This window comes from Giraffa tippelskirchi, chromosome 14 (assembly GCF_054371585.1).
Source record: "Giraffa tippelskirchi isolate mGirTip1 chromosome 14, T2T-mGirTip1v1.2.pri, whole genome shotgun sequence".
NCBI lineage: Eukaryota > Metazoa > Chordata > Mammalia > Artiodactyla > Giraffidae > Giraffa > Giraffa tippelskirchi.
The window spans coordinates 41,651,326-41,672,871 of NC_137288.1; the positions used below are offsets into that span (position 1 = coordinate 41,651,326).

At 38.8% G+C, this 21,546-nt stretch overlaps 1 non-coding gene across 1 annotated transcript; it reads right to left on the reverse strand.

Annotated features, from left to right (window-relative positions):
* Nucleotides 1-16,630: 16,630 nt before the first annotated feature.
* TRNAG-UCC (transfer RNA glycine (anticodon UCC)) lies at nt 16,631-16,703 on the reverse strand. The gene has a single exon. It is a non-coding gene; the product is annotated as a tRNA-Gly (tRNA).
* Between the last annotated feature and the right edge of the window lie 4,843 nt (nt 16,704-21,546).

Consider the following 21,546-nt stretch of genomic DNA (forward strand, 5'->3'; position numbering starts at 1 on the left):
TAGTCACTCAGTCGTGTCTGACTCTTTGCAACCCCAGGGGCTGTAGCCCGCCAGGCTCTTCTGTCCATGGGATTCTCCAGGCAAGATCACTGGAGGGTTGCCATTTCCTTCTCCAGTGCATGAAAGTGAAAAGTGAAAGTGAAGTCGCTCAGTTGCGTCTGACCCTTAGCGACCCCATGGACTGCAGCCTACCAGGCTCCTCTGTCCATGGGATTTTCCAGGCAAGAGTACTGGAGTGGGGTGCCATTGCCTTCTCCGCTGTCATCCTATACTTCCCTATAATTTTCCCCTCTGCTCTCTTCTCCATTCCTGCTCCCATGCCTTACCCCCCTAGCTTACCACAGGGATATACTCACTTCCTAAGCAAGGGCTGTGGATTTTTTCTCAATAATGTGAATTTGAACAAGGATACCCAAGGGCACAAGAGACTGAAGTTGACTATTCTCATGCTAGGAGCCTACAAGGTGGTCCGATGTCCCTCTTGTTGACATCATCAAAGCTACCCCAGCACCTAGCTTCCCCTAGGTCTGACTCCTTTTTTTGGCTCTTTGATCCCCTGTAGGTTGCAATGTCCCCTTTTCCCTTGTGGCTGAAATTAACCAGATTTTACTCTTTTAGTTTGTTTTAATTAATATATTTTTTAAACTTTTAATTTTCTCCTGGGGTTTGGCAGAGTAACAAACAAACTTGTGATAGTTTCAGGTGAATAGCAAAGGGATTCAGCCACACATGTACATGTACCCAATCTCCCCCAAACTTGCCTCCCATCTAGGCTGCCATATAACATTGAGCAGAGTTCCATGTGTTATACAATAGATCCTTTTAAATATAGCAGTGTGTACATATCCATTCCAAACTCCCTAACTACATATCTCTTCCCCCCATCCTTCCCCCTGGCAACCATACAGAAGAACCATTTTGTATACACATTTGCAGGAATAGAGAGGTTAAATGAAATCATACAACCTAAGATTTTTCTGGAAAGCTACATTTTCAAGAGACAGTTTTGTTGTTTATTGATGTGTTGGATTATTTGTCTTTCATATTTAATGTGGTCACCTTATTCTTTTATTCCTTTAGTTAAACCAACTCCAGTGACAGAAATAGAAGGATTGCCTTTGGCTACCTTGATGAAACACTCTAACAGTCATATTAAGTGTATATACTGAAATTCACTATAAAATTCTGATTACCCTTTCTAGTGAACTCTGGAGTGGCAAGCATATCTCTAAACTGTGATTGTTTGCATTTGAAAGGATTTTGTTCCACTTCTTTGGCCTCCTCCAAACACCATTTCTTCTTTACCACTCTGCATTAAAAACTCAAGACTACTTTTTCATTCCCCAAAGTTTTTCTGAATAACATACTTGGTTTGAAATAGGCCTTAGAGTAGGACAATGATTGGCCATAGATACTGGAGAGTGTTGGCTAATTCTTCCACTTTTGTTCTTGTGAATCAGCAAATGCATTTCTGTGTATGACCCTTAAATCAAAAGTGAATGTTGGTGAAATTAAACACCATTAATAATTCAGCAAGTGGGATGCATAATTTTATCCTTCTTTACAAGATAACATGCTGATATTGCTATATTCAGTAAGGCTGATATAAATAGATATGATTACAGAGAGTCTGAATTTAAGGAAATATTAATACTTCTCTTTACCTTCAGAAAAGAAACACTGAATTATTTTTCTCCTCCCTAAAAAAAAAAAAAAAAGATATTTCCAATAATGGAAACACTCAAAGATTCTGCTAGAGATGAAAATTTAACATTTAATTTTGGAGTTATCTTCTTCATTGCACGCTCCTTGCCTTATTCTTAGACTCCTAAGGATGAAAGCAATAGATGCACTTTTGTGACAAATCTCTGCTAAATGCCAAACATAGTTGAAAAGAAATTCATAGAAAACTTCCTGGATAACCCATTCTAATTCCTCTCATTTGTCTATAAAATTTTTAATAAAAGGAATTGTTAACTGAATAAATAAGACATGATTGTTCAATACCTCTTGCCTAATTTTTCTTTACTAGGTTCACAGCTATTTCATTCAATCCCCAAAGTTTCTACTATTAAAAAAGATGAGTGAACTGCATATTGAAGCTCATTAGAGGTGTCTAAGCACAAAGAAAAAGAATCATTTCACATTTCTGAGCACTATTGTATTGCTTCTAGAGTGACTTTTACTTTAACATAAATATCACTTCAATTCAATGGAAGTTTGGTAAAAGCAAATGTTATTATTGTGTTTCAAAATTTAGAGGCAAATAAAATACCCCAAATATAATATTTAGATGCAGTTCTCTCCCTTTCAAAGGTAGATAAGCTAACTTGTGCTTTCATTACAATCACACAGAAATATTTTTTCTTTTTGTCCCTTTCTACTATGAAATAAAATAAAGGTATTCCAAGATACTTTTAAAATTATACATTAAAATATATAATATTTGGAAAGTTATATTATCTATGCAATTTGCTTTGATCATGCATACTGTCATCAAGCAGCACTTCTAATGTTATATATTTTCTCACTAGATACAACATTTCAAAACCAAAATAAAAGTTTTTCTGCTAATACTTGGACTTATTTGGACATTTTTTAAGCGACCAATTACTTATTTTGTGAGTGAATGGGATCAACTAAATTTTTTGTGAGGTTACTTCCTGGACTTGAAGAAATTGTGTGCAGAATGTAAGAAATAGCCTGCAAAGCTTGAGAACTGAGCCTTAAGTCTAAGAACTCTTTACAAACAGTGTGTTCATAGTCATCACTCCTTTTCCTAAGTGAGAAGGATACATTTCTTTGGCTTATCATTTTTAATAACAATAATATAGTGTTTGGCTTGATAAATGTTCAAATTCACTTCTTTGGATACAAAGAAGTTAAGTGTAATACAGTTCAGTTCAGTTCAGTCGCTCAGTCGTGTCCGACTCTCTGCAACCCCATGAACCACAGCACGCCAGGCCTCCCTGTCCATCACCAACTCCCGGAGTCCACCCAAACCCGTGTTCATCGAGTTGGTGATGCCATCCAACCATCTCATCCTCTGTCGTCCTCTTCTCCTCCCGCCCCCAATCCTACCCAGCATTAGGGTCTTTTCCAATGAGTCAACCCTTCGCATGAGGTGCCCAAAGTACTGGAGTTTCAGCTTCAACATCAGACCTGCCAATGAACACCCAGGATTGATCTCTTTTAGGATGGATTGATTGGATCTCCTTGAAGTCCAAGGGACTCTCAAGAGTCTTCTCCAACACCACAGTTCAAAAGCATCAATTCTTCGGCGCTCAGCTTTCTTCACCGTCCAACTCTCACATCCATACATGCCCACTGGAAAAACCATAGCCTTGACTAGACGGACTTTTGTTGGCAAAGTAATGTCTCTGCTTTTAAATATGCTATCTAGGTTGGCCATAACCTTTCTGCCAAGGAGTAAGCGTCTTTCAATTTCATCGCTGCAGTCACCATCAGCAGTGATTCTGGAGCCCCAAAAAATAAAGTCTGACACTGTTTCCACTGTTTCCCCATCTATTTCCCATGGAGTGATGGGACCAGATGCCATGATCTTGGTTTTCTGAACGTTGAGCTTTAAGCCAACGTTTTCACTCTCCTTCTTCACCTTCATCAAGAGGCTCTTTAGTTCTTCTTCACTTTCTGCCATAAGGGTGGTGTCATCCGCATATCTGAGGTTATTGATATTTCTTCGGCAATCTTGATTCCAGCTTGTGTTTCTTCCAGCCCAGCGTTTCTCATGATGTACTCTGCATATAAGTTAAATAAGCAGGGTGACAATATACAGCCTTGACGCACTCCTTTTCCTATTTGGAACCAGTCTGTTGTTCCATGTCCAGTTCTAACTGTTGCTTCCTGACCTGCATACAGGTTTTTCAAGAGACAGGTCAGATGGTTTGGTATTCCCATCTCTTTCAGAATTTTCCACAGTTTATTGTGATCCACACAGTCAAAGGCTTTGGCATAGTCAATAAAGCAGAAATAGATATTTTTCTGGAACTCTCTTGCTTTTTCGATGATCCAGCGGATATTGGCAATTTGATCTCTGGTTCCTCTGCCTTTTCTAAAACCAGCTTGAACATCTGGAAGTTCACAGTTCACGTATTGCTGAAGCCTGGCTTGGAGAATTTTGAGCATTACTTTACTAGCATGTGAGATGAGTGCAATTGTGCGGTAGTTTGAGCATTCTTTGGCATTGCCTTTCTTTGGGATTGGAACAAAAACTGACCTCTTCCAGTCCTGTGGCCACTGCTGAGTTTTCCAAATTTGCTGGCATATCGAGTGTAGCACTTTCACAGCATCACCTTTGAGGATTTGAAATAGCTCAACTGGAATTCCATCACCTCCACTAGCTTTGTTCGTAGTGATGCTTTCTAAGGCCCACTTGACTTCACATTCCAGGATGTCTGGCTCTAGGTGAGTGATCACACCGTCATGATTATCTGGGTCATGAAGATCTTTTTTGTACAGTTCTTCTGTGTATTCTTGCCACCTCTTCTTAATATCTTCTGCTTCTGTTAGGTCCATACCATTTCTGTCCTTTATCGAGCCCATCTTTGCATGAAATGTTCCTTTGGTATTTCTAATTTTCTTGAAGAGATCTCTAGTCTTTCCCAATCTGTTGTTTTCCTCTATTTCTTTGCACTGATCGCTGAGGAAGGCTTTCTTATCTCTCCTTGCTATTCTTTGGAACTCTGCATTCAGATGGAAATATCTTTCCTTTTCTCCTTTGCTTTTCGCTTCTCTTCTCTTCCCAGCTATCTGTAAGGCCTCCTCAGACAGCCATTTTGCTTTTTTGCATTTCTTTTCCATGGGGATTTTCTTGATCCCTGTCTCCTGTACAGTGTCACGAACCTCTGTCCATAGTTCATCAGGCACTCTGTCTATCAGATCTAGTCCCTTAAATCTATTTCTCACTTCCACTGTATACTCATAAGGGATTTGATCTAGATCATACCTGAATGGTCTAGTGGTTTTCCCTACTTTCTTCAATTTAAGTCTGAATTTGGCAATAAGCAGTTCATGATCTGAGCCACAGTCTGCTCCTGGTCTTGTTTTTGTGTAATACAAGGAACTCTTTATTAGCCTGGAGGCAGTTTAACAATAACAGCCACTGGTTATCCAGCACCCAGGTGGGCCAAGAACATCCCCAGTCATCTCCTCCCTTTATCTCCTCTAATCTTTTCAACAACTTGATGAGAAACATGGATTTATAAGAAACCTAAAATGTATAGCCTTTTCTTACCATCCATGGGGTTCACCACACAAGAATATTGCCTTCCTTGCTCCATGGAAGGAAAGCTACGACAAACCTAGACAGCGTATTAAAAAGCAGAGACATCATTTTGCCAACAAAGTCTGTATAATCAAAGCTGTTTTTCCAGTAGTCGTGTACAGATGTGAGAGCTGGACCATAAAGAAGTCTGAGTGAGTAAGAATTGATGCTTTTGAATTGGGGTGCTGGAGAAGACTCTTGAGAGTCCCTTGGACTTCTAGGAGAAGAAACTAATCAATCCTAAAGGAAATCAACCCTGAATATGCTGAATATGCTGCAACTGATGCTGCAGCTGAAGGTCCAATACTTTGGCCACCTGATTCAGAGAGTCAGTTCATTAGAAAAGACCCTGATGCTAGGCAAGATTGAAGGCCAAAGAAGAAATGGACAGCAGAAGACGAGATGGTAAGATAGCATCACTGACTCAATGGATATGAATTTGAACAAACTCTGGGAGATAGTGAAGGACAGGGAAGCCTGGAGTGCTGCGGTCCATGGGGTCACAAAGAGTCGAACACAACAGCGACTACAAAAACAACCATGATAGGATACGCTAACACTCACTGAGTCTTTATGGTTTATGGTACTTCCAGCATTATTCTAACTGCTTCATTATCCCTATTTTAAAGACTAGAGAACAGAGCATGTGAGTAAGAAGGTTAAGGAAGAAGACTAAGAAGGAAGTTGTGAAGTACGATGTTGTGGCCCTTCTAAAGTGAAAGTGAAAGTCGCCCAGTTGTGTCCGAATCTTTGTGACCCCATGGACTCTAGAGAGTCCGTGGAACTCTCTAGGCCAGAATACTGAAGTGGGTAGCCTTTCCCTTCTCCAGGGGCTCTTCCCAACCCAGGGATCGAACCCAGGTCTCCCGCACTGCAGGCAGATTCTTTACCAGCTGAGCCACAAGGGAAGCCCCAGAATACTGGAGTGGGTAGCCTATCCCTTCTCCAGGGGATCTTCCCGACCCAGGAATCGAAACAGGTCTCCTGCCTTGCAGGCGGATTCTTTACCAGCTGAGCTCTCAGGGAGCCCGGTGGCCCTTCTAGATCCATATGTAAAAGTCCTAACCACTAGTTCCCTCGAATGGGATTTTATTTGGAGATAGGGCCTTTATAGGTATAATTAAGGTAAGCTCTATTCCATTATGACCAGTGTCCTTATAAGAAGAAGAAATTTGTACACAGCCAGGGATGTGGGGAAGACCATATGAAAACATGGGTAAAGATACACTGCAGAGAAAGTAAACTTACCAATGGCTTGAGCTCAGACTTTTCCCTCCAGAATTATGAGAAAAAAAATTTCTATTTGAGTCACTGTCTATGGTACTTTTTTTTTTTCTTATGGCAGTCCTAGTAAACTAATACAAGCCTAGGATAAGGGCTTAAGGTAACATGTAGAATAAATTGATTCCATAATCCCTATGACTAGTATTAATTGGAGGTGCTATCTAAATAAATAGAATTGTTACTATTCAAGTGTATTAAGTCAACTGCATTCCAAGCTCTTAGGCAGGAGAAACAGATAAATTAAATCTAGGACATTTCTTCTGTCTGTTGACCAGTAAAGACTGCCAAGTGTTTTGGTACTTAGATCAAAGAAGAAAGTGGCTATAAGATAAAAATTAATCGATTGATAATAATTAATGAGCAAGTAAAAAGGCAGAAGAAACATAAACATTGAATAACCAATGAGAATCAACGCCAAAAAGGAAGAATTCAATAAATGAGAAATACTTAAAGAGAAGACGCAAGATGCAAACTGTGGTTCTTATTTCTTTCAGGAAAGGTCATTGTTTTTATAGATCGAGTTGAACTCTGAAAAAGTATCCTCCTTTTCTTTGCTCTGTTCGTTATTACAATGCATGGCCACTAGCATTCATCAGAGCTGAATTTTCAAGGGGACTTTCCAGAGTTACTTAAAACTTTGCTTCTTGGTTCTTTTTGTTTTTTGGTGGGAAGTAAGATGATTAACTTATCTGCCTCTCACTTACCCAGTTTTTTAAAAGAGCAGAGACTATTTACCTGTGACATTTTCCAGTTAGCCATCATCACATTGGAGTAGTGAATTCCAACGAGTGTCACCAAATTCCAGGTTCATAGGCTATTCATAGGAATTGTATTTACTTACTTAGAATTCTCTTTTGAGAAATGTGTGTTATATAACTAACTCCCACTGGCATACCAATATAAGTTCATTTCTTTCTTTTAACTTCTAAAATGACAAAATCATTTAGTATATAAAATAATTTTATGAAATTATTGTTTAGTCTATATTAAGACAAAAATTCAACTGACTGGAAGACTCTGAGAGGTAAATCAATTAACTCAATTAACTATGAAGTTTCAAGGATCTGAACTGACATATTTAATTTGTAGCCAGCAAATAATAAGGATGTTGATTACTGATGATGTTGTGAGTATTTGTTGTTGAGTGTTTCCTAGGCTTTAGGCCATGAACTAAAACTTCTCAGAGGCTTTTTGTGCTAATGTACATTGTGAAGCTCCAGTAACACACTGTAATATGTACCCTTTCTTAAAATTATTTCACCAGGGAGAACCCTCTTTTGATGAACACATAATAACACTAATGCATAGAAGAGAACAGTTTGGGAAAGAATGACTTAAACTCACATTTCACCTTATAATTAACATCAGATTTAAGTTGACCAACTGCTTGTTAATAATTACAGAGTTAAATCTTTCTCAGGACTGGAGAGGATGCTATGTAAGCATTTTCTATCTTCTCACCAACATTTGGAAATACTCATAACAAGTGTTTGAGTTAGCTGTGTTTGCATAACAAGCCCACCAAACTTTAGGGGCTTAAAACAGTAACAATCATCTATTTAACTCATGGGTTAATGACTCAGACTGGACTCAGCTGGGTGGTTATTCTGGTCTTTGCTGGGCTCATTCACATGGCTGCAGGCAAATGTGGCTGCAGAGTGGAGTTTGTCTCTCACATGACTTGGTCATGATGCATAAGGTCAACTGGACTCTCCACCACATGTCCTCTCATCCTCAAGGAGGCTAACCCAGGGTTGCTCACATGATGGTTGAGACAACATAGAAGCCTGCCTAGGATTAAAACTGGCACACCGTTACATTTTATAAGTCTCAAATGCAGGCCAGCTAATGCAGAATTAGTTTAGGTTTGTCTTTTAACCTTACTTATAGTACACTTTGGAGAAGGCAATGGCACCCCACTCCAGTACTCTTGCCTGGAAAATCCCACGGACGGAGGAGCCTGGTAGGCTACAGTCCATGGGGTCGCTAAGAGTTGGACACGACTGAGCAACTTCACTTTCACTTTTCCCTTTCATGCACTGGAGAAGGAAATGGCAACCCACTCCAGTATTCTTGCCTGGAGAATCCCAGGGACGGCGGAGCCTGGTGGGCTGCCGTCTATGGGGTCGCACAGAGTCGGACACAACTGAAGCGACTTAGCAGCAGCAGCAGCATCGTAGTACACTTTTGCCATGCATAAATATTTAAGTAGTAAAATTTGCCAATTAATAATTTATGAATCCTGGGTTTGGTGTCTTAGTTAGACTTGTTTATTTGATTATTTTTCCCTTAAAAACAAAAGTTAAACTGTATAATAGATAGCCAGTGGGAATTTGCAGTATGACGCAGGGAGCTCAACCTGGTGCTCTGTGACAATCTAGAGGGGTGGGATGGGGTCGGAGGTGGGAGGGAGGTTCAAGAAGGAGGGGACATATGTATACCTATGGCTGATTCATGTTGATGTATGGCAGAAACCAACACAATATTGTAAAGCAGTTGTCCTCCAATTAAAATTTAAAAGTAAAACTTATACATTAAAAATCTTAAGAAAATATGAGAAATTTAAAAAACTGACCTTAATGTGAAAGAGGACTCCAAAACTGACAAGCAATGAAAAAAAAAAAACACACCAAAACAACTCCCGCCAAAACTCAACAGATTTGCCCTTATAAAAAATTAGATGTGTCACTTTCAGCTGATAAACTTGCCTTTTGTTTTACTAAGAAAATAAAGTCCAATTAGATGAAACATTCAAGTTTCCACCACTGTATCTACCCCTATACCAGCACCTATGTCCATATCTATCCCCTCTCTCCTATGTCACTATGAATAAAATGTCCATATTTCTATCTAAAGTCTTCCATTTATCTAGCAGATCCTTGGGTCTCTTTCCAAGTAAATATAGTGCTCCATTAAATCTTCTTTATTCTGAATCTTTTTCACCTCTCTAAACCTTTCTCATCAAAATAAAAACCAGTCACTTTAGTCTCATCTCAAATAAAACTCTCATCCAGTTTCCCCTCTAGCTACTGCTGCTCCTCTTTGCAGCAAAACTCAACCTAAGTGTGGTCTTTACTTACTATTTCCAACTTCTTTCCTCCTATTTTCCTCTCAAACCCATTCCAAGAGGCTTTCACTAAAATCCTTCCGGCAAGGTGATTGACAGCTTTCATGTTGTTATCTTTATGGCATGTCTGAATCTCAGTTACTGCTTTGTCCGATCAGTCACCAGCATTTGCCCAACTGATTATTCTCTCTTCTTCAAACTGTTTCTTTCCTAATATTTCAAGAATCTTCTATCTTTCCTCCTCGCAGATGGCCACTTCTCAGACTCTTCTGCTGGCTGACATTCCCCAGATTTCAGACTTTTCTCCTCTTCTCTTTTACATCTACAATCATTCCTTGAGTCATCTCAGCTCATCGGATAGCCTTTTTTCTTTCACTTGACTATCTTCATGACCATTCCATCCTTCTAGTCGCTCAGGCCAAAAATCTTTTTTTTTTTTTTTTGGTCATCATTGACTTGTTTCACCTTCTAAAACCTTGCCTTGAGTAAATCCTGCCAGCACTTTCTCAACGTATATCTAGTGTCTGCCATTTCAAATTACTATCACCCTATTAGATCTCCTGTTTGGATTATTGCAGTAGCTTTCTAACCATGGTACCTGCTTTCACCTTTTTAAATATGGCACCCAGAATGAGCCTGTAAGTCAAGCCATGGCACTTATGTATGTACAATTTTGCAATGACCCATTCTTCATTCAAAAAAGTGCATGCCTCAGGCTAACAATGGTGCACTAGGTTTTTCACCATCTGGATCCCTGTAACCTCTAATGGTATCTCAACCTTGATTGAGTCCAGCTGCATGAGTGGTTTCTCACTCTTCCCTAAACATAACTGTGGTGTCTCATCTGTTGACTCTGCACTCCCTGTTTCTTCTGCCTGGCTGGCCCCACCTCTCCTTCAGGTTTTTGCTCAGGTGTCATCCCTCTGACCACCCCACTAAAAGCTGCAGTCACCATCACTAGCATCTTTTATCTCCTCCTCTATTTTTATTCATAGCATCACTATCTTCTAACATAGTATCTGTTACTTTTAAAAAACATCTGTTGTCTTTCTCCTTCAACTGGAATACAAACTTCCTGAACTCCAGGGTTTTTGACTGTTTTGTTTTAGCTTCAGAAAGGCCAGATTTTTTTTTTTTTAACTGTTTTTCATTTCTGTGTCACCGGACTTAGAACAGTGTGAAATCCAGAGCAAGATTTCAATAATTATTTCATGAATGTATGTCAAAAGGTACTCTGAATAAAATTAAGACAGAAATAAAAATTGGGGAAATGGTTTAAAATGTATTCGTTTATTAATATATTTGAGATGTATTTATTTAAAGATAAATAAAAATACTAACATCTCTATTAAAAAATATACTACAATATTGTAAAGTAATTAGCCCCCAACTAAAATAAATAAATTTATTAAAAATATATATATATATAAAATCATATTTTAAGTAATTTACAAAAATATATGTACAAAATGATGGAACTGCACTGTATAAAAAATTCAATTACAGTAATAAACTTGTATATATTTTTTATTAATTTTGCAGAGAGATAAAATTTGTGATATTCAAGTATATCAAGTTTGCGAAGAAATGGATCCTTTGATATATTTCTTATGGGCATTACAAATCTTTTAACCAGTTTTGTAATACATGTTAAAAAGCCTATACATTATATTTAAAGATTTAGATCACAAAAGTCTACTTTTAGAGACAGCCTAGCAATGTATAAGAGAAATAAACAAACATATTAACCCTCTATATATCTACAGTAGGAAACAGATTAAAACATAGCATCACTATAAAATTATTATATAGTTATTAAAAACCTATAAGAAAATTTACTACAGTAAGATAAAGTTTTTATAGCAATAACCTTGACCTTGTCTATCTGTAAACTCAATATTAAATTTAATTTTTGCAATCTAAATATATAATCATAGTCACAATTTTGCATAAAAAATTAAATGTCTATATGCATACAAAAAATGGGAAGGGAAACAATAGCATTTTAACAGTGGTTTATAGTACTGTCATAGCTCTAGGAATTGATCTTATTTCCTATTGTTGTTCTGATCAAGTTGCTATGTCATGTATGACTCTTTTGCAGCCCCATGGATTATAGCTCACCAGGCTCCTGTCCAAGGGATTTCTCAGGCAAGAACACTGGAGTGGGTTACCAGTTTCTTTTCCAGATCTTCCTGACCCAGTGATTGAACCTCTAACTCCTGCATTGGCAGGTGGACTCTTTACTACTGAGCCTCCAGGGAAGCCCGCCTTATTTCCTATACATTTCCCAATCCTCTGAATATGAAAATTAGCACATATTTCTGATCATCATTCAAAAACAAACACAATTTAAATAGTCTTAATAAAAATATTTATAGTTCTCCATCTGTTTTCCTAGTCAGCTGTAGATGGTCTTCTGTCTCCCTGCAGAGTATCTGCTTACAACACTCTTCCCTGTATTGATGTACTGATTCTACTAAGTGAAATTTAAATTTTCCTCAGTAGGTAGGACAGGTACCTTGTGAAACCAAAACTGCCAGTATCTACATCTAATTTTTAATTAAGTACAGTAATTCCTAGCCAGTATCAGCTGTTATCATGTTTCTTCAATTCTGTGCCTTGATAAATAGCTTAAGGAATGTTATGTAAAAAAACACAATCATGCAAAAATCTTCTCACTTTTAAAATAAGCTTTGGAAATAAAACCTCTTTGAATTCCCACTTTCTTGAAAAGCTGTGACTGGATGCTTGTTGAGAAGAACCAACACTCTCCCACACACCACAAACACACATGCCACACCTCAAACATATTTTTCTTCCATAACACCTTTGTAACATTGGATTAAAGCACTTTTCGAATATTAATTAAAACTCCTGTTCAGTTCAGTTCAGTTTAGTCACTCAGTAATGTCTGACTCTTTGTGACCCAAGGACTACAGCATGCCAGGCTTCCCTGTCTATTACCAACTCCCAGAGCTTACTCAAACTCAAGCCCATCGAGTCGGTGATGCTATCTAACCATCTCATCCTCTGTCATCCCCTTCTCCTGCCTTCAATCTTTCCCAGCATCAGGGTCTTTTCCAATGAGTCAGTTCTTCTCATCGGGTAATCAAAGTATTGGAGCTTCAGCTTCAGCATCAGTCCTTCCAATGAATATTCAGGACTGATTTCCTTTAGGATTGACTGATTAGCTCTCCTTGCAGTCCAAGGGATTCTCAGGAGTCTTCTCCAACACCACAGTTCAAAAGTATCAATTCTTTGGCACTCAGCCTTCTTTATGGTCCAACTCTCACATCCATACATAACTACTGGAAAAACCATAGCTTTGACTAGATGGAACTTTGTTGGCAAAGTAATGTCTCTGCTTATTAATATGCTGTCTAGGGTAGTCACAGCTTTTCTTCTGAGGAGCAAGAGTCTTTTAATTTCATGGCTGCAGTCATCATCCGCAGTGATTTTGGAGGCCAAGAAATAGTCTCTCTCTGTTTCCATTGTTTCCCCATCTATTTGCCTTGAAGTGATGGGACCAGATGCCATGATCTTAGTTTTCTGAACATTGAGTTCACTTTCATCAAGAGACTCTTTAGTTCTTCTTCACTTTCTGCCATTAGGGTGGTATTATCTGCATATCTGAGGTTACTGATATTTCTCCCAGCAATCTTGATTCCAGCTTGTGCTTCATCGAACCTAGCATTTCCTGAAATGTACTTATATATATGTATATATATATATATATATATATATATATACATGTACTTACATATATAAGTATATATAACTTACATACTCTGCATATAAGTTAAATAAGCAACGTGGCAATATACAGCCTTGACATACTCCTTTCCCATTTTGAAATCAGTCTGTTGTTCCATGTCCAGTTCTAACTGTTGCTTCTTGACCTGCATACAGATTTCTCAGGAGGCAGGTCAGGTGGTCTGGTATTCCCATCTCTTGAAGAATTTTCCAGTTTTTTTGTGATCCATACAGTCAAAGGCTTAGGCGTAATCAATAAAGCAGAAAGCCTGGTGGGCTGCCATCTATGGGGTCGCACAGAGTCAGACATGACTGAAGCGACTTAGCAGCAGCAGCAGCAGATGTTTTTCTGGAACTCTCTTGCTTTTTCTATGAACCAACGGATGTTTGCAGTTTGATCTCTGGTTCCTCTGCCTTTTTTAAATCCAGCTTGGACATCGGGAAGTTCATGGTTCACGTACTATTGAAGCCTGGCTTGGAGGATTTTGAGCATTACTCTGCTAGCGTGTGAGATGAGTGCAATCATGTGGTAGTTTGAACATTCTTTGACATTGCCTTTCTTTGGGATTGGAATGAAAACTGACCTTTTCCAGTCCTGTGGCCACTGCTGAGTTTTCCAGAATTGCTGGCATATTGAGTGCAGCACGTTCACAACATCATCTTTTAAGATTTGAAATAGCTCAACTGGAATCCCATTACCTCCACTAGCTTTGTTCATAGTGATGCTTCCTAAGGCCCACTTGACTTCACATTCCAGGATGTCTAGCTCTAGGTGAATGATCAAACCATTGTGGTTATCTGGGTAATGAAGGTCTTTTTTTGTATAGTTTTTCTGTGTATTCTTGCCCCTTCTTCCTAATATCTTCTGCTTCTGTTAGGTCCATACTATTTCTGTCCTTTATTGTGCCTGTCTTTGCATGAAATGTTCCCTTGGTATCTCTGATTTTCTTGAATAGATCTCTAGTCTTTCCCATTTCTTGTTTTCCTCTATTTCTTTGCATTGATCACTGAGGAAGGCTTTCTTATCTCTCCTTGCCATTCTTTGGAACTCTGCATTCAGTTGGGTATATCTTTCCTTTTCTCCTTTGTCTTTTGCTTCTCTTCTTATTTCTCAGCTATTTGTAAGCCCTTCTCAGACAACCATTTTGCCTTTTTGAATTTCTTTTCCTTGGGGATGGTCTTGATCACTGCCTCCTGTACAATGTCATGAACCTTCGTCCATAGTTCTTCAGGCACTCTATCAGATCTAATCCCTTGAATCTATTTGTCACTTCTACTGTATAATCATAAGGGATTTGACTTAAGTCATACCTGAGGTCTAGTGGTTTTCCCTACTTTCTTCAATTTAAGTCTGAATTTGGCAATAAGGAGTTCATAATCTGAGCCACAGTCATCTCCTGGTCTTGTTTTTGCTAACTGTATAGAGCTTCTCCGTCTTTGGCTGCAAAAAATATAATCAATCTGATTTCAGTATGTCCCTGTGTAGAATCTTCTCTTGTGTTGTTGGAAGAGGGTGTTTGCTGTGACCAGTGTGGTCTCTTGGCAGAACTCTATCAGCCTTTGCCCTGCTTCATTCTGTACACCAAGGCAAAATTTGCTTGTTATTCCAGGTATCTCTTGACTTTCCTATTTTTTGCATTCCAGTCCCCTATAATGAAAAGGATGTCTGTTTTGGGTCTTAGTTCTAGAAGGTCTTGTAGGTCTTCCAAGAATGTTCAACTTCACCTTCTTCAGCATTACTGGTTGGGGCATAGACTTGGATTACCGTAATATTGAATGGTTTGCCTTGGAAATGAACAGAGATCATTCTGCCATTTTTGAGATTGCACACAGGTACTGCATTTTGGACTCTTTTGTTGACTATGAGGGCTACTCCATTTCTCCTAGGGATTCTTGCCCACAGTGGTAGATACAATGGTCACCTGAGTTAAATTCACCCATTCCAGTCCATTTTAGTTCACTGATTCCTAAAATGTCAATGTTCACTCTTGTCATCTCCTGTTTGACCACTTCCAATTTATCTTGCTTCATGGACCTAACATTCCAGGTTCCCATGCAATATTGTTTTTTATGGCATCAGACTTTACTTCCATCACCAGTCACATCCACAGTTGGGTGTTGTTTTTGCCTTGGCTCTGTCTCTTCATTCTTTCTGTAATTATTTCTCCACTGATCTCCAGTAACATATTGGGCACCTACCGACCTGGGGAGTTCATCTTTCAGTGTCCTATCTTTTTGCCTTTTTGTACTCTTCATGGGGTTCTCAAGGCAAGAATACTGAAGTGGTTTGACATTCCCTTCTCCAGTGGACCACATTTTGTCAGAACTCTCCACCATGACCCATTCATCTTGGGTCGCCCTACACGGCATGGCTCATAGTTTCATTGAATTAGACAAGGCTGTGGTCCATGTGATCAGTTTGATTAGTTTTCTGTGATTGTGGTTTTCATTCTGTCTACCCTCTGATGTATAAGGATAAGAGGCTTATGGAATCTTCCCGATGGGAGAGACTGATGAGGGGTAGACTTGGTCTTGTCCTGATGGGCGGGGCCATGCTCCATAAATCTTTAATCCAATTTTCTGTTGATGGGCAGGGCTGTGTTCCCTTCTCGTTGTTTGACCTGAGACCAAACTATGGTGGAGGTAATGAAGATAATGGTGACCTCCTTCAAAAGGTCCCATGCATGCACTGCCACACTCAGTGCCCCTGACCCTGCACCAGGCCACTGCTGACCCACGCCTCCGCCAGAGACTCCTGGACACTCACGAGCAAGTCTCGGTCAGTCTCTTGTGGGGTCACTGCTCCTTTCTCCTGGGTCCTGGTGAGCACAAGATTTTGTCTGTGCCCTCCAAGAGTCTGTTTCCCTAGTCCTGTGTAAGTTCTGATGGCTTTATGGTGGGGTTAATGGCAACTTCCTCCAAGAGGCCTTATGCCATACCCAGGTCTGCTGCGCCCAGAGCCCCCACCCCTGTAGTTGATCCATACTCCACAGGAGACACTCAAACACAGTTCTGGCTCAGTTTCCATGGGGCGTCTGAGTCCTGGTGTGCACAGGGATCAAACCCAGGCATCCTCGAAAACTCTTGAAGAAAATACAATTATTATTACCCCTATTTTACTGCTGAAGATACATCTCTCTCAGCAGAGTTGCTTATTATTGGGTTTTTAAAATTATTTTCTGTAAATTTTTACTATTTATTTATTTTTGGGCCATGCCACATGTCATGATGGATCTTAGTTCCCTGACCAGGGATCGAACCTGTGCCCCCTGTATTGGAAGTGCAGAGTCCTAACCACTGGACTGCCAGGGAAATCCGTAGACTTTTACATCCTTGATCTAGTGCATGTCTGATTTTCTGACTTGGACTCCTGCTGTTATTTGCTTCTAATCAGAAGTTGCCATCTCATTCCTGTTATTTCAAGGTATCTTGAGATTTCTGAAGGTTATATAGTGAGTTGGGAATAGGCATTTGCAACTAAGATGTTCTGATCTGGCCTATATGTTTCTCATACCCATAAGTGTACCCAAGTACAGTTAAGAGTTACCTGTTTTCCACTACAATTGCATGTTACCAACATCTTGAAGAAACTTCAGATAAAGCTAAGGAGGGTGAACAAAACTGTTAGTAAAATTTTGTTTTAAAATTGCTATAAAACAGATAGATAGATGAATAGATAGGTAATTTAGTCCATTCAACCAAAATTTATTGAGTAGTTAAAGATTTTTTTTTTTAACTCTCCTTGTTGTGGAAACAGAGGTTATCAGTCTATTTGTAAAACTGGAATACATTTAAGTTAGAATATATATATATATATATATATATCAGAGAAAGAACTTCAGGTTTAAAATTTTGGATTGTAAGACTATAAATATTAGAAGATCTATCCAGAGCAAGAACCATGTGAGACCAGGGTTCCTTGAGAACTGGGGTTGTGTTTATATCACCTGTGTGTCCAAGCTGTGCAGTGTCTGAGACCAACACTCTATCCAAAGGATTCTTGAAAAATAAGAAGCAAAAGGGCTATTTTTGGTTTTTAGACTTCTACCCATCACATAGCTGAAATATAATAACTGGAGACATTGACATTTAACCCTTGCCCTTATTTGACTTGTTGGCCAGATGTATACAGATATTTCTGTTGCTCACCAAAGTTTTTCTGAGGGCCTATCATACAAACATCAAAATTTTGTGTTAGCAAGTAATATCAATATCTATCACTTAAAGTAACGTTGGGGCAATCCCTAAAATCTGCATTAGGTTAATAACAAAAACACCATTTTGGCTTTTAGGGGGAAAAACTCAGAAACATAAAGAAACAGGAAAATATAATCTATTCTTGGCTTACATTCATTCGTTTATCAAGTTCTCACTTAATGAGCAGAACTCTGCTGAATGCTGACAATATACTAATAAGAAAATCTAATGTGGTCTCTGCTTTACTGGGGCTTAAAAGATAGATACACTACTACATATAAAATAGGTAACTAATGAGAACTGACTATAGAGCACAGGGAACTCTACTCTGTGCTCCATGGTGACCTAAATGGGAAGGAAATCCAAGGAAAATGGGGATATATGTGTATGTGTGGTTGATTCATTTTTCTGTACAGCAGAAACTAAGACAATGTTGTAAAGTAACTACAATTAAAAAATTATAAATTGTAGATATAGGTTTCATGTTCACTCTGAAATTCTTTCAACTTTTTTGCATAGTTGAAAAATTTCTTAATACAATGTTGGAAGAAACAAACAAACCAACAGAAGATAGTGAAGAATAAGACATTAATCAAACAAGTACACAAGTTTATATAAAGTACACAGTTTATATAAACTGGTGATAAGCATCAGGAAGAAGTTGAGGGTGCAAAGAGTAAGTACAATGGTTGATCTGAACTGTGCTGGAGAGTCAGGCAAGCCTTCCTTTAACTGAGATCTGAATGGTCAATAGAGTTTACTCAGTGAGGGATCAAGCAATAGTCAGGTGAACAAAGAGCAGTAGGAGCTAAAGCTGTGGTGTTGAGTGGATTGGTGGGATGGGGAACTACTGAGGAAAATGGGGGAAGGCCAATGGGAATGAAGCAGCAAGAACAGTGAAAGGTTGATATGAGATGGAGCTGGAGGGTTAGGTTGGGGCAAGATCAGGAAAGGAATGGGAGGCCATATTAATAGGAGGCAATTGGGGTGGCTCAGCAGTAAAGAACCTGCCTGCCAAGAAGGAGACACAAGTTCTATCCCTGGGTTGGGAAGATCCCCTGAAGAAGGAAATGGTAACCCACTCCAGTATTCTTGCCTGGAGAATCCCATGGACAGAGGAGGCTGATGGGGTGGCAAAAAGTCAGACACAGCTTAGCGACTAAACAACAGCAAACAAGATTAGATAAGGAAAAGATCAGATTAGACAAGAAAAGATCAGACAGATTGATAGTACTGTATAGTGAAAGTCCCTTAGTTTTGTCCAACTTTTTGGGACCCCATGGACTATGCAGTCCATGGAGTTCTCCAGGGCAGAATACTGGAGTGCGTAGCCTTTCCCTTCTCCAGTGGATCTTCCCAACCCAGGAATCGAACCAGTGTCTCCTGCATTGCAGACGGATTCTTTACCAACTGAGCTATCAGGGAAGCCCAGTACTGTATAGAGGTTGAGTAATTAAACGTTAAACTAGAATTTAGAAAAATATGATTAGATAAATACCAAAAGGAGTTGACATAAAACCTGTCAGAGCAAGAAAGGGAAAAAATATGAATAGAAAAGCAAGTAAAATCGTCTTTGAGACATCCTTGAAGGTCCAGTGGTTAAGAATCTGCCTTGCAATGCAGGGGATGTGGGTTAGATCCCTGTGGCTCAGATGATAAGGTATCCGCTTGCAATGTGGGAGACCTGTGTTCAATCCCTGGGTTGAGAAGATCCCCCAGAAGAGAGCATGGCAACCCACTCCAGTATTCTTGCCTGGAGAATCCTATGGACAGAGGAGCCTGATGGGCTACAGTCCATGGGGTTGCAAAGATTCAGACAGGATTGAAGCAACTTAGCACACATACACACACAAACACACACACACAGGGAAAAATAAGAGGATAGAGGGTGAAGTTGGTGATTTTGTAAAATGATTCAAACTGTGTTTCGAAAATATCACTCTGACTCCTAAGTGAGGACTTACTGAAGTAAGAAGGCATTTATATGAGATGATCCATTAAGAGGCTCTTTGAAATTCAGGGTGAGATGTGATGGTGGCTGGAGTTGGGTGGTGGTAGAGATAACATGACTCCTTTGAGGCCTATTGGTGGTTTCAAAATGACATCTTCAAAATAAAAATTTCAAAATTTATATAAGCAGTGAAATTCTGAGAGAAAATGTAATGTTGATGTGACCAACTGTAGCACTTTACTTAAACAATGAAGTAATTCTTGTCATCCTTTGGAAAGATGGATTATTAGGAAAGAAACTCAACTGCTTATAAAATGTGACAAATTCAATAAGACAATGGAGCCAGATGGGCTTTCAGCTTAATTTTGACGAAGTTATACCTGATGTGTATAGTTTTTTTTTTTTTTTTCTTACAATTTTTAACGATACTTCAGAATCTGGAAAGTTGCCAGAGTCAATAAGAAAGGCCATAGTGAAGCTGCCTAAGAAGCTAAACCAAATTGAGTTTTAAATCATTCATATTGCTTGAGTTATTTTATTTCAGTTTAACTACCACAGATAATATTCTAACATGAAATTAATACTGAAATTGTGGGTACTAGGAAAAGCAGTTTTCCTTAAAAAACAGCATTCCTTATTATATGTGCTGTTTTGGTTACACTTGAATTTTGGTGACAATCAGGAAGATTTTGACTGAATGAATTGTTAAAGGTTAGACTACGGCTTTGAGAGACAAGTATATTAGTATCATAAACTTTAAAACTGTGTACTGCAGTCCATGAGGTTGCAAAGAGTCAGAACAACTTAGCAACTGAACAACAACAAAACTTTAAAATATTGTCATATTATAAAAAAAGAAAACAAAAAAGAACAAATATCCATAATTATATTTTTCTAATACCCAAATTGTTTTCATTTACTCAAGTCTATTTCATAGTTATGCACTGATGTAATCACAGTCAAGAGATAATTTGTATTAAGTAGCACTGTATAATAAATGCATTTCCATATTGCTATATTATGTTAAAGAACTGTTTTAACAGCATTGTATCCTGTAAAGTTGGTGATCTGCAACTATGGACTTGACTATTGTCTTATTGAACTTGTAAGTTTCTATTTTCCAATTTATTATTAACATAATAACTGCCCTGAATATCATGATGTATGTTGGTATCATCCTGTCTTTTGTAACTTTTTTAAAATGATACATTCCAACAATTTGGAAATCTTGGCAAAATGATAAAAGCATTATCAAAAATGTTAAGATAGAGTTTCTACTTTCTAATTTAAAACTGCTACTTACAGGACATGAGTATATAACAGGGTTGGGTATGATTATTTTTAAGTTTAAATAATTTAATAGAGAGATAATGATACAGCATTTTAATTTTCATACCTTTGAAAAAGATGTTGTTCAGTTGCTAAGTTGTGTCTGACTCTTAGTGACCCCATGGACTGCAGCACGCTAGGCTTCCCTGTCCATCACCATCACCTGCAGTTTGCTCAAACTCATGGCCATCGAGCTGATGATGCCATCCAACCATCTCATCTTCTGTTGCCCCCTTCTTCTCCTGCCCTCAATCTTTCCCAGCATCAAGGTCTTTTCCAATGAGTTGGCTCTTGGCATCAGGTGGCCCGAGTATTGAAGTTTCAGCTTCAGCATCAGTGCTTCCAATAAATATTCAGGATTGATTTCCTTTAGGATTGACTGGTTTGATCTCCTTGCAATCCAAAGGACTCTCAAGAGTCTTCTCCCGCACCACAGTTCAAAAGCATCCTTGAACTTTTGAACTTTTGAAGGTCCATCCTTCGGTGCTCACCCTTCTTTATGGTTCAACTCTCACATCCATACATGACTACTGGAAAAATCATAGCTTTGGCTATATGCACCTTTGTTGGCAAAGTTATGTGTCTGCTTTTAATATGCTGTCTAGGTTTGTCATAGCTTTTCTTCCAAGGAGCAAGGGTCTTTTCGTTTCATGACTGCAGTCACTGTCCGCCGTGATT